At 38.6% G+C, this 14,945-nt stretch overlaps 1 pseudogene; it reads left to right on the top strand.

The window, feature by feature from the left end:
* Positions 1-2,862, top strand: part of LOC103192319 — a 39,857-nt pseudogene extending 36,995 nt beyond the window's left edge.
* The last annotated feature ends 12,083 nt before the right edge of the window (positions 2,863-14,945 follow it).

Here is a 14,945-nt window from a genome sequence, read left to right as displayed (position 1 = left end):
GAAAAAAAAAAAAAAAAAAAGAAAGAAAAAGAAAAATAAAAAAAGAGAAAAAAAATCAGTGGAGGACAGGGCAGGGCACCCTGGCTCCGTCTGAGCACACAGACTGTGATGGAGTTCCTGTGGACCCAGAAGGTAGGTGGGAGTGGGGGGATGGCCGCACTTCCATTCACCAAACGGGTGTAGGGTGTAAGAGTAACAAGAGGAATGTCTTACCTTTTCAGTCTTGCAGGTCCCAAGGACCTGCTGGCAAGCAGAATGTGTTCTTAAGCCCTTGGAATTTGTGAGAATGCTGTCTCTTTAAATATCCAAAATAGTCAGGCAGCTTGTAAACCTTCAAAATGGCGGCACCCTCCAAACCAGCAAAAGTCCACAGCTCAGCTCGCCTTTCTCTTTACCTTCTCCGTTTATTCCCCAGTCACCAGAGCAGTCCTCTGTGCAGTTCCTGGCTAGCAGGGCTGATTTTTAGGTTAATTCTTAGGTCCTACCACCACTCGGGAATCTCCAAGCTGTCTGTGCCCTCAGGATTGCTCAGGATTGCTGCCAGATGTCAGCTCCGTCTGTCTCCTTTTTTGGTATTTTCATGCAAATTCTTTTCTGCTAGTTGGGGTTTAGTCCACTTCTATATCCTTCCCTCCAAGGCTTAGGGGTCCAAGATTATCTTCTGTGTCTGTGTTAATTGGTTTCCCTTTTCTTTGTTGAAGAGGGTCTGTGTAGTCTTTCTGCCTTGTCTCCTTTTTTGGTATTTTCATGCAAATTCTTTTCTGCTAGTTGGGGTTTAGTCCACTTCTATATCCTTCCCTCCAAGGCTTAGGGGTCCAAGATTATCTTCTGTGTCTGTGTTAATTGGTTTCCCTTTTCTTTGTTGAAGAGGGTCTGTGTAGTCTTTCTGCCTAGTCCACCATCTTACCAGAACTCTCTGACCTTGACTTTCTTCTCAAATTCTTTTACAAAGGCCTTCATTTACAAAGATTGTTATTTATGATATGACTTCTGAATGCCTTTCTGACCTGCCTTTTTTTTTTTTTTTTTAAAGCTTCTTCCTCTGATATCCTCTGCTCCCGTTCTCTAGTATCCAGTGACACTGTTGGTCTTCCATGACCATACCATATTTATTTTTGTCTTGGGGTTTTTGCACATGCCTGGAATATTTTATCACTTCTTGCTTCCCCCTGTCTCACTCCTTTTTCTCCTTAAATTTAAATCTGAATTCTGGGCAATATTCATTCTCTGACTTTCCAGTCACTCCAAGACTTCCATTCCAACCTTTGCTGACTTATATCAGTCAGATTTAACATTCTACTTAGAAATACTTGATGTCTTCTTTTAAGGAGACTGAACTCCTTGAGGGCACATCTGCTTTGTTATTGTTGCATTCTAGTTGATAGTGCAATGTCTGGCACAGGACACAGGACCTTAATAAATATTTTGAATAAGTGAATAAATGAATGAAGTGAGGAAGAGACAGCAAATGTCCATGAGGATCCCTGGGTCTGAGCCTATGGCCTTGGTTAACGTATGAAAATGTAAGTTCCAGAAATGAGAAATACTGATTTTTTGGTGGCTTCCTGTCACTCACCTAGCATCTTGATTGAAGCAAGCACCTAAATTGGTCTACCCCACGATCAAGTCTGATACAGATGGAAGGGTTAAGAGAGTGATTTTTAAGGAGGTACATGCTTGTGTTTTAATTCCTCAACTAGTGATTATGTACACACACCTCCCCACCAGTAGGCTAGGAAAGAGAAATTTTCCTCACCTGCTCCTTTCTATAGCTGGTGGTTTTGGGGATGTTTGTACTTTGGGTATATGAAGTGGAAAAAGCTAAAAATTTCCCACCTTTCAGAGAATCTGGAGAGGAATGATCTTATTAGAAGTAATTCCCACCCAGCAAAACTGGTTTCTTACACTGTAGATATTTATGAGAGTACTATTTGACTATGATCCCAAAAAGGACAATCTGATCCCTTGCAAGGAGGCAGGACTGAAGTTTGTTACTGGGGACATTATCCAGATCATCAACAAAGATGATAGCAGCTGGTGACAAAGACAGGTAGAAGGTTCCTCCAAGGAGTTAGCAAGATTGATCCTTATCCCCACCAGAGCTGCAGGAATGGTGAGTAGTGAGTATGCTAATTATGCCTAAGTAAACTCCAAGTACAGTCCCAAGGTACAATCCCTTTGGGAAGAAGAAGCACAAAGACAAGTAAGTATCTGGCAAAGCACAGCTCATTTTTTGTCCAGTTGGATGCTGTTTTCTATGAAGAAGTTGTTCATCTCCCTGCATTCAAGAGGAAGACCCTGGTGCTGATAGGAGCCAGTTGGGTGGGTTGCAGCCATGTTAAGAATGCCCTGCTTACCCAGAATCCAGAGACGTTTGTGTACCCTGCCCTATGTACAACATGGCTGCCTGAGAAGAGTGAGGAAGATGAGAAAGACTATCACTTCATCTCAACTGAAGAGATAACAAAGAATACTCCTGCCAAATGAATTCTTGGAGTTTGGCAGCTACCAGGACAGCGTGTTTTGTACCAAATTTGAAACAGTGAACCAGATTCATAAGCAGGACAAAATTACCATCCTTGACACTGAGACTGAGAGCCTGAAGATGGTTTGGACATCAGAACTTTCACCTTTCATGTGTTCATCACACCTACTAACTACAGTATTCAGAAGGAAGCCCTTCAGCAGCTGCAGAAGGACTCCACGGCCATCCACAGCCACTGTGCTCACTGCTTTGACCTTTTGCTAGTCAATAATGGCATTAATGAAACCCTCAAGAAATTCCAAGAAGCCTTTGACCAGGCATGCAGCTTTTCACAGTGGGTGCCTATTCCTGCGTACTCAGTTTTCAGAATGCAGTAAAGCACTGTGTGCCCCTGATTTGTGCACAACCACACCCCTCTCCAATGTGTAGAATGCCATTTCTCTCCCTCTAAGACAAACAGGGTCACTCCTCCTAGCTTTCTGTGTCAGCTTGCAACTCTCTGCATTTACCCTAGTTAGTCCAGTAAGATTCAATCTTCTTGTTCAGGCTCCAGAAGGGCTGGAGTATTTTATTCTCCTGGTTTGGTCTCATTGATCTGGATTTCAAAGGCTCTCTTGGGGGTCAGAAGTCCTACCAAAATGTCACATCTCATCAGTTAGTGCACATAGTGGGGAAAAGCAGTGAAGCCTATCCTTCTAAAGTCTGTGCTCCTTCACCTTTCATTACACTGGGAACAGTAACTTTCTAAAATGCCAGAATGAATGCTGTGCAGTAGGATGATGTCTGCTCTAGGGAAACCCTCAAAAGTCAAATGTGCTGTGTAAAAAAAAAAAAAAAAAGGAAAGGAAAGAAAAGTATTGAATGCCTACTAAGATTAACACAATGTACCCAGAGATGAGTAGGAAAATCTCTAATCTCAAGGAACTTTCTACTTAGTAGAGAACATAATTGAAGTGCACAAATTAATATTTTAAAGGAACAAGTTATATAAATGCTATGGCTATAAAGCTTAAAAAGATAGATTTGAGGGATTTGGGAGGCTTTGTACCAAAAAAACCAAAAACCTAACTCACTGTGGATCCAGTAGATTCTGACTCATAGCAACCCCCACTGGGTTTCTGAGGTTGTAAATCTTTATGGAAGTAGATTTCCCCATCTTCCTTCTGTGGGACAGCTGGTGAGTCTGAATCACTGACCTTCTGGTCAGCAGCCAAATGCCTTATCCCCTACTCCACCAGAGTTTGGAGGCTTTGTAGAGGAGGTAAATTTAAAAGAGGCCCAGGAGGCAAAAATGGATTTGTGGGCATTCAAGGCCAAAGGAAAAGGAATAAAAGGAAAAGGTAAAGAATAAATGATTCTTGGGCTGCAGTGACTCAGCCTAGCACATTGACTGTGGACCACAGGATTATTTTGTTTGGCCAAAACAAGTTGTTTTGTTTTGTTTTGTTTTGTCTTAATTATAATTTGAATGCTAACAAGGGGGTCCTACATGGTTTTTATACTCCTGGTCGTTTTACAACAAAGAGCCCTGGTAGCATAATAGTTAAGCTCTCAGCTGCTAACCTAAAGGTTGGTGGTTCAAACCCATCAGCTGTTCCATGTGCTAGTGATCTGTTCCCACAAAGATTATAGCCATGGAAACTCCATGTAGCAGTTGTACCCTGCCTTATAAGGTCACTATGAGTCAGAATCAACTAATGACACACAACACATTGCTGCAGATGTTTACCTTGCTTGCCTAAAGCCTACAAAAGCACTAGAGTGGGAGGATGCTAAGAAGGTGGCTTAGAGGCTAGTATTTTGCCAAAGTAAAAATTTTCAAATAAATCACTGGGGAGTGACTAAAATTTTTGAGCTAAAGAATAATGTGATTGGAGCTGCAATTTGGAGATGGATCTAGCAGTGGTATGCAAGGTTGATTGAAGAGAAAGAGGTGGCAATCCAGTAGACATTAATGATTCTTTGTGTTCAGCCTGTGACCAGATAGTTATTCAATAAACACTTCTCCAATAGTTCATGTGGTCTGCAGTATACAATTTAGCACTGTCCTGTGTCCTTCTCCAATTTTGCTGCTGTTGCACTGTTTACTAAAGCACTAGAGTGCTGGGGTCATGTCTTGTACCTTTTGTGCCTCCCACCATGCTGACATCTGGCAGGCAGTCAATAAAGAGGTGCCTGACTGTTGCTGGAGAGGTAGTGTTACTTGCTCTGAAACAAGAGGTGGTGACAAAGGGCCATTAATTCATATGCTATGTCAATTTAAATTATTAAAGAATTCTTTCTTAGATGTCTGAGCTCATGGTATCTCGTCTAAAATGTTTTTGTTTGGCTTTGGTCCCATGTAATGACCTTTTATGCTAAGCTTTCCTGTTCAGGGTAAAATAACCTCTTTTTCTAGTATGACATGCATGATGTGTTCTGAATTATTTATGATTGTTTTTAGCTTTTGTTCATTTTGTATTTTGAAATCCAATGGGCACTAACAGACATTTTAGCATAATGTGGTGCTAGCCTCGCTCATCAATATGTCAGAGTCTGCTTCTAATTCAGTGGAAAGTTCTAGCCAATAAGTGAAGTACCAAAACTTCCACTGAATTTCAGGGAGGCATCATGTAAATTGTTAAGCCCTTCTCAAATTTGAACCATCTTATTTTGATACTGTATTTAAAAATGAAGCCTTGAAGGATTAGCTCAGTGGTATTTGATCTTTGTAGGGATAATGAACTGGTCTGGCAACTCAGCTACCCCATATTATCTACCATATTATAAAACTAGTATGTCATGATATTAAGAAGATGCTATAGACATGGATCAATATTTTCTCTAAGAAGTCTGAAATTTCTTAGTGCAAACTGTCTTCAAAATCAAATGAGGAAAGCAGAGACTGCTGTCAATGTCAGCTTTTCTTTGTTCTGAGTGGTTATTATAACATTCTTTTTTGGACAAGTCTGTCCAGGTTCATGTTTCTCAAAAAATATATGTAACAAAGTGGATGTAGATGGCTACAATTACCCATTCAGCTCTGTCTCATCCTAGAAATATATTTTAAAATTATATCTTTAATCTGTTTTTGTGACTATAAACATAAACAATATACTTATTGTAAATGGAAAATAACAAACAGTGGTTAGCAGTCAAATGCCTTAGGCACTACACCACCAGAGCTCCTGAGGGACTGTATACTGACTAGAATTTAAATCTCAGGTGGTTACACCCTACTGTGCAATAATTTAAGGAGGAGAAGAGGAGGAGGAGTGGGAGGAAGAAGAGGAAGGAAAAGGAGAGGGGAGGAAGATAAAAAAAGAGAAGAAACAAGAAGAGAGAAGAAAAGAGAAGAGTGGAAAGCTTACCTTTTAAAATCTATGTCACAGTGAAATGTATATACAGAGAAATACACAGATCCTAAGTACAGAATCAAATGAGGTTTGTCACACATGTATACCTGTGTGAAAAATACCCCAATAAAGATATAGAACATTTTCTTCATTCAGTTTCTTCATGCTCCCTTCTATTCAGTCGGCACCACCTCCTCTATCATGATTTTTATCACTACAGATTAGTTTTACCCAATCTTTGGCTTCATACCAATCAGTTCATACAGTATGTTCTCTTTTGTGTCAGACTTTTTTTTGTTCAATATAAAGTTTCTGAGATTCATTCATGTTGTTGTTTGTGTCATAATTCTTTCTTTTTTATTTGTATTATTCCATAGTAATATCACAATTTGTTTTTAGATGAAAGTTGCCATATTTTGTTTTTTTCATTTGTTTTCTGGTCACTGTATTTTCAACCTTTGAATTAGATATACTCATGTTCATTATGATGAGGGGGCAGGTAATTTGGAAATAAATGATCATTGAAATCTGTAGTCAACATAAAAACTTTATCTTTACCCATTACTATTACCACTTTCTTGCCACCAGACCTTAAGAGAAAGCTACTGTTCTCTGAAGAGCCTGCATCTAGTTCATAATAAGACTTCACATTTCTGCAGGACTCTACAATTGTAATACAGTTATATATGTATTTTCCTATACAGTATTTTCTTTCACCTTGTCAACACTCAGGGTTTCTAGGTACCAGGTTTTGAAATGGAGAGTCAGGTATATGGAATTCCTGTTCCATCTCTGAAAGTTCTCATTTTGTGATGTGAAGTTCCACCAAATTTCTCTGGGCTTTTACTACCCACCCACTACACTTGAGTTGATTCCTACTCTTAACAATCCTATAGGACAGAGTAGAACTGCCTCATAGGCTATCCAAGGCTATAAATCTTTATGGAAGCATACTATCACATGTTTCTCCTATGGAGTAGCTGGTGGGTTCTAAACACCAACCTTTTGGTTAGCAGCTGAGAGCTTCAACCACTACACCACTAAGTATGCTTGGGCTTGTACTAGGAGCTGCCAGATCTCTGTGTGTCTGTAGGAGTCAGAGTGGTGCTTTTATGCAGCCCACCCTGCTGTCCAGCTGAAACATTCCTGTTTATGGCCTCATGGTTCTTGTCTATGCTCTCTTGTCTACTTTTGGTCTTTTGCACATTACTGCTTAAAAGTAAGGACTATTTGGATGCTTGAAAATGCAACAGAAGTACCAACTGCCTTTTAAATCAAGGTACTTTAATTTAGTTCTGAAATTTTCTTCAAAACACTTTTGTTATGAACATCCTATATCATCATCAAAAATTACTCTTACTTTGTTCATGGAACCAGCTAATAAAGGAATCTTTGGAGCAATGAACTTCTTAACATTAGTTGTTTTTTTTTTTTTTTAAAAAAAGAAAAATTATTATTTTTTCTTTTTCCTTGAGCTTAATTTGAAAAGAAAATGTCTGAACAATTAAATCAAATCTGGATATGGTCCCTGTGAAAAAGAGAATAACCTCTTAATTTTCTTAATAAAGTCAGTACCTTGTATGTTTTACTTCCTTTGTAAAAAAATAATAATAACATAAGGAGCTCTAGTGGCATAGTGCCTAAGGCATTTGACTGCTAACCAGAAGCCTGGTTCAAACCCACCAGCCATTCCTCCGAAGGAAGGTTGGGCAATCTACTTCTGTAGTGATATCACCTTGGAAATCCAAGGAGGGGTCACTGTGAGTCAAATACGACTCGATGGCAGTGGGTGATTTAATAACATATTGGAAAAGGGAATTTTCTTTCTTAGTAAAGAAAGTATTCCTTCAAATTTTTAAAATGGGCTTGATATTGTTTTTCAAGTTATTTACCGAATGCAAATTTATGCTAATGATCATATATAGACTATAACAGTAAGAAATGAACTTTGTACTTGTAGCTGTTTTATATACATATGACTGTTTTGAAAGTAAATTCTGACTTTACACACACATATATATGAACAGATATATGCAGACCATGCAGTCTAACATAAAGTATAAGGTATGATGAAAAAAAATTGCTAATTAACTTCTCATGCTGTATGTCTGTATGTGGATATATGTGTATATGCGTGTGTGTATACATATATATAGTTGCTGTTGCATTGATTCTAACTTATGGTGACCCCATATGTATCACAGTAGAATTGTGCTCCATAGGATTTTCAATGACTGATTTTTTTCTAAGTAGTTTGCTAGACTTTTCTCTTGGGGTACCTCTGAGTGGATTCAGATATATACGTACATACGTGTTTTATTTTGTTTTTCTTTTTCTTCTTTGATTGCTTTCAGTCAACACATTATCAAAGATGAATGCTATTTTCATTTAAATCATGTTAGTCTACAAAGCTCTGTGAAGTAATCAGGGCTAGTACTGTGCCCTTTCACGTGGGAAGGGACACCTGCAGTATTAAATGGCTATAAAGGAGTGGGGCTGGCTTTAAAGTGGAGGCCCTCTGGGAGATTTTTCTAGTGCACGTCCTGCTGCATTTTTGTTTTTGCTTGTCTTGTTCTTTTTTTTTTTTTAATAGAGCTGCTTAAAGAGAGGACCAGAAGCAAAGCCAAGAACAGAGTCTGCAAATGGTATAATGAGCTCTTGACAAACAGTAATTTTACTCAGATCTGAGAAGTAGAAACTGGCTGGAAACCTATACCATACAGATTGGCAAAACTAGATAGCAAATCAATATTTATGCAGATTAAACTATATTGATCAATTACTTCCATTTCAAAGAAGTTAATTTGTGTTGCAGCAACTTTACAGTTGCTTTCTGAAGGGCTGAAGAAATAGTTCAGTAATGTTCAAACTGCAGATTTGGTTTTAAGAAGCTTCCCTTGAGAGTTCAGTAATGTTCAAACTGCAGATTTGGTTTTAAGAAGCTTCCCTTGAGGTCAGGTGAGGGCTCTTCTGGGACCAAATCCTGATCTCTGATCTCTGATCAGTCAGCTCGTGAAATGAGATTTCTAATAGAGATTAACCACATCCTTCTTTTCCTCACTTTAAAAACAAGCTGTCTTGCTGTCATTCCTTTACGGAAATCATCACAAAGGGAGGATTTGAGAGAGACAGCCATTCAGCTCCAGACTTTGCAGCAGATAATAATAACAAAAAATACAGAGATAGCTCACTGCCCGCTCCCACCACCATTGTTTCTTACTTCCCTTAGAGAATGTAAAAGTGGGCTTTAAGATAACAATGGCTTGCTTTTAATGTTCTGAATAAAAGAAGTTGCCTATGTGTGAGAGTCTGAATTTGGAAGACAATAAAAAATGTTTCAAGAGAGAAAAGTAACTTGAGGCTGAAGTGGATCTGGAATAGGAAAGAAGCAATTCTTTTTCTGCATCGCCCCAAGTGATGTTGGGCTTGTCACATGCATCACATCTTGACTCAAGTTTTCAGCAGAATCTAAGACAGAGAAAGGAAATAAGCCCATCTTTTAAAAGACAGCATTAGCTTCTCTAAGCTTCTTGAAGAAGTTGGAGGAGAGTGTGTCGATTTAAATCTAATTTGGTTTTTTTCAGTGAAAGGCAAGAAGAGGAACTAATTGAATGTCTGGGTTTTCTATTCTGAGCCTCAAAGTAGCCATCATTTGGAGAGATTTCTGCTTTGCCCAAGTTATCATGGATGGGAAATACTAGAACTGAAAAGTATGTCCAACTGTGTGGAGCTATCATATGTTGTCAAAAATATCTTAAAGTGCTTTATCTTGTAATGGGATCATAACCTGTTATTCTAAGACATTTAAAATCAAATTCAGATAAATTTAAAGGAACTTTTGCTCAGCAATATCTTACTTCAAGCCAGCTTAATGGGAATGAGAAATAATGTAAAGATCATTCCTTAGGAAATGAATGGAGGCTGTCAAGTTATAACTGGGTCCTATCCCTTAACCACAGTTCATTGTTTGGTGGTGGACACCTGATTCAAGCCACTATCCAGAGCTGGAGTCTTTAAGCACGTGATTATGAAGTTCTTTAGTCATTGCTCTATTGTCATGGAAAATGTGAAGTTTTTTTTTTTTTTTTTAAGTTGATTGGTCACTTGCAATCAGAGACCTGATCAATACATTTATTTCCTTGTGGGATAATTAGAGGGCTCATATGATCAAAATCTCTCAGTAACATTCCAAGAAGTGGAACATTCCCACAATAGTTACATAAAATCATAAAGGACCCTGTTAAGATGCAAATACTGTCTAGAAAGACTATACATTAAGCCTTTAATCACCAGGATCCCTTTAACATTAATTACCTTTCTGCTCTCTAGTCAGCAATGTCTTCAAATCTTGATAGAAAAGTCAACACAGGTCAATTTTGAAGGAAAAAAGAACAGTCAGAAATGAAGGTCATAGGAGGTATGGGTAAGATACCTTCAGTTTGAGGATGTCCAGAACACACATGATTGTGGTCAGTTAACCACTATAAAGTGAGTATAAACTATAGTTACTCAGAGGTTTGTATGAAGGTTAATTAGGACAATGCATTTTCAAGTATTGGAAATTAACCAGAAGGCTGGAGGTACAAACCTACCAGCTACTCCTCGGAAGGAAGAGTGGGCAATCTACTTCCTTAGAGATAGCGCCTCAGAAACCCAAGGAGGGGTCACTATGAGTCAGGATTGACTTGATGGCAACAAGTTTTTGTTTGTTTGTTTGTTTATTGCTATTTAGAAATTATTTCAATTTTCCTAGAATCCAGGTTTCTAGGCCCATGGAATTGGGTGACCCACCTAGGCGATTTGTCCTCGGGTCTTTTAGAACCTTGAGCCTTGGAAAAACTGGTTCCTGGGGAGTTGTTATCTTTGAGTCCAACATGGTCTAGATAATTTAGTAAAACTGCTTTGCCTTGAGAGTTGTGCTCTTCTGAAGAATTCCATCAGTTTCAGGGAAAGAGACTCCAAGAGTCAGACTAGGAGCTACATTTAGGGTAAACTGGTAATTATTTTAATTGTTCTTCAAGACAATGCTATGTGAAAATCCTTCCTGGCCATTTTTAATCAGATAATCATATGGTTTACTATTCCAGGAATGACAAATTTAAGAAGAATGGTGTCACATTCATCCTCACAAAGAATATTTCAAGATCTATCCTTAAGTACAATGCTGTCAATGATAGAATAATATCCATATGCCTAGCCAGTTGCTACTACCAAAAACCAAAGTCACTGCCATTGAGTCGGATTTGACTAATAGCAACTCCTCCTTGGGTTTTGGAGGCAGTATCACTACGGAAGTGGATTGCCCAACCTTCCTTCCGAGGAGTGGCTGGTGGGTTTGAACCACCAGCCTTCTGGTTAGCAGTGAAATGCCTTAGGCACTATGCCTCTGAGCTCCCTACTACTATTATTCAAATTTACACATCAACCACTAAAGCCAAAATTGAAGAAATGGAAGATTTTTTAAAACAATTTCTGCAGTCTGAAATTGACCAAACATGCAATCAAAATGCATTGATAATTACTGGTAATTGGAATGTGAAAGTTGGAAACAAGGAAGAAGCATCAGTAGTTGGAAAATATGGCCTTGGTAATAGAAATGATGTCAGATATGGCTTGATAGAATTTTACAAGACCAATGACTTATTCACACAAATAATGGTGACTATACACATGACCTCACCAGATGGAATACACAGGAATCAAATTGTTTAAAGAGACCATGGAAAAGCTCAATATCAACAGTCAGAACAAGGCCATGGACCAACTGTAGAATAGGCCATCAGGTGCTCATATATGAGTTTAAGTTGAACCTGAAGAAAATTAAAACATGAAGTCCATGAAAGCCAAAATATGACCTTGATTATATCCTACCTGAATTTAGAGACCATCTGAACAACAAATTTGACACACTGAATACCAGTGACAAAAGACCAGATGAGTTGTGGAATGACTCAAGGACATCATACATGAAGAAAGTGAAAGAAGGTCACTAAAAAGATAAGGAAGAAAGGAAAAAAAAAGTGGATGTCAGAAGAGACTCTGATATGTGCTCTTTAACAGAAAGTAGCTAAAGCAAATGGAAGAAATGATGAAATAAAAGAGCTAAACAGAAGATATCAAAGGGTGGTTGGAGAAGACAAAGTAAAATATTATATTATTATAATGAAATTTATGAAAACCTGGAGTTAGAAGATCAAAAGGGAAGAACATACAAGACATTTCTTAAGCTGAAAGAACTGAAGAATAAACTGAAGACTTGAGTTGCAATATTAAAGAATTTTATGGGCAAAAGATTAAATCATGCAGGAAGCATCATAAAAAGGTGGAAGGAATAGACAGAGTCATTGTGTAATTGGTCAACATTCATCCATTTCAGGAGGTAGCATATGGCCAAGAACTGATGGTCTTGAAGTAAGAAGTCCAAGCTATGCTGACAAACCAAAAAACGATACTACTGCCAAAGCTGCACTGAAGGCATTGATTAAAAACAATTTCCAGGAATTGATGGAACACCATGTGAGATGCTTCAACAAACTGGTGCAGCACTGGAGGTGCTTACTCATTTATGTCAAGAAATCTGGAAGGCATCTGTCTAGCCAAGCAAAAGAAAGAAATTCATATTTGTATTAATTCCAAAGAAAGGTGATCCAGCAGAATACAGAAATTATCAAACAATATCATTAATATCACATGTAAGTAAAACTATGCTGAAAATAATTCAAAAATGATTGCAACAGTATATTGACAGGGAACTGCCAGAAGTTCAAGCTGAATTCAGAAGAAAGTGTGGAATGAGAGATACCATTGCTTATATCAGGTGGATCTTGGCTGAAAGCAAAGAATATCAGAAAGATATTCACCTGTGTTTTATTGATTATGCAAAGGCATTCAACTGTGGGGATCAAAACAAATTATGGATAACATTACAAAGAATGGGAATTGCAGAATACTTATGTGTTTTCATGAGGAATCTGTACATAGACCAAGAGACAGTCATTCAAACAGAACAGGGGTGGACTGCATGTTTTAATGACAGTAAGGATATATATCAGGGTTGTATCTTTTCACCATACGTATTCAATCTGTATGCTGAGGAAATAATCCTAGAAGCTGGACTATATGAAGAAGAACACAGCATCAGGATTGGAGGAAGCCTCATTGACAACCTGCAACATGCAGATGACACAACCTTGCTTGCTGAAAGTGAAGATGACTTAAAGCACTTACGGGTGAAGGTCAAAGACTACAGCCTTCAGAATGGATTACATCTCAACATAAAAAAAAAAAAAGTCTTCAGAACTGGACCAATAACCAATGTGATGATCAATGGAGAAAAGATTAAATTTTTCAAGGATTTCCTTTTACGTGCATCCACAGTCAACTCCCATGGAAGCAGCAGTCAAGAAATCAGACAACATACTGCACTGGGCAAATCTGCTGCAAAAGACCATTTTAAAGTGTTAAATATATCACTTTGAAGACTATGGTGAGCCTGACTCAAGCCTTGGTATTTTCAACAGCCTCATATGCATTTGAGTGCTGGACAATGAATAAGGAAGACTGCAGAAGAATTGATGCATTTGAATTGTAGTTTTGTGAAGAATATTTACTGCCAGTTGAATGACCAAATCTGCCTTGGAGGAAGTACAGCCAGAATTCTCCTTAGAAGTGAGAATGGCCAGACTTTATCTCTTGTACTTTGGTCACATTGTCAGAAGGGACCAGTCCCTGGAGGAAGATATCATGCTTGATAAAGTAGAGGGGTCAGTGAAAAAGGGGAAGATCCTCAACAAGATGGATTTACACTGTAGTTGCTGTAATGGGCTCAATGATTGTGAGGATGGCGTAGTACCGGGCAGCTTTGTTTTGTTGTACATAGGATCGGTCTCATTCCGAAGCTACTTGACAGAACCTAATAACAACAACATGATTATCCTAATCTAGTTTATTATTCATAATACTTATGTGCCCAGAGTCATTTGTGTGTGTGTATGTATTTATATACTTAATTTTATAATATGTTGGAGGCTGATGACAGGGAATCATAGGAGTATTCATATGGAAATCCTTTATGACTCGTGTAGCCCTTGTTAAAAAGCATTTCAATACTTCTCTACTGTCATTTAATAGGATAACAGGGTTAAATAAGGCATACTTTGCATTTATTGTAAAATGATGATGGACAACTCACTTCCCAGAACTTTGTTAAATCAATAAAACTAGGAAGCAATTTTCTTGGCAAGGAGAATGTAACATTCCTGAGATCTGAGTTATGGATAGACATGATCCCTATGGAAGTTCTTTAGCATTAACTAATGGACAGATTTTGGAAAGGTGCTGTTCTCCACTGAAGAGGACATTATTGTTTTTATTAGTAGAAAATTTCTGGTCATCACTTTTTAATTCCCAGAGAGTCTAACCAAAAACCAAACCAAACTCACTGCCGTTGAGTTGGATCTGACTCACAGCAACCCCTCCTTGGGTTTCTGAGGCGGAATCTCTGCGGAGGTAGATTGCCCAGTCTTCCTTCCGAGAAGTGGCTGGTGGGTTTGAACTGCCAGCCTTCTGGTTAGCAGTCAAATGCCTTAGGCGCTATGCTGCCAGAGCAAAGTGGATTCCAATCTCCGTAAAGGGCAGTGCAGTTGGTAGTAGATCTGGGTAACAGGCTGTAGTCTTGGAAGTCTCAGAAATGGAGAATTTGGCTGTTGATTTTCACTTATGACATCAACCATTATTGCTGTTTGGTCTGAAAGTTGTCCTTTTGGTACCAGGCCTGCAAGAGTTGACAAAGAGCGTACATTTCTTAGATGTATTGGTGGAATCATGAGCAAAATATCTCTTAAAAAAAAAATAGCTGCTTAGAGAGGTACATGGGAGGTAAAGACAACAAAGATGAACCCTTTTGCACATTGTTGTTGTTGTTGTTTGCCGTCGAGTCGGCACCAACTCATAGCGACCCCTCCTTGGGTTTCCGAGGCAGTATCACTACGGAAGTAGGATTGCCCAACCTTCCTTCCGAGGAGTGGCTGCTGGGTTTGAACCGCCAGCCTTCTGGTGAGCAGTCAAGTGCCTTAGGCACTATGCTACCAGAGCTTCTCCTTTTGCACATACAGTACTGCATTTTC

This window comes from Orycteropus afer, unplaced genomic scaffold, assembly GCF_000298275.1.
Source record: "Orycteropus afer afer isolate SDZICR_OR568_19922 unplaced genomic scaffold, OryAfe1.0 scaffold00026, whole genome shotgun sequence".
In the NCBI taxonomy this organism is placed as follows: domain Eukaryota; kingdom Metazoa; phylum Chordata; class Mammalia; order Tubulidentata; family Orycteropodidae; genus Orycteropus; species Orycteropus afer.
This window is presented reverse-complemented; position numbering and strand designations above follow the sequence as displayed.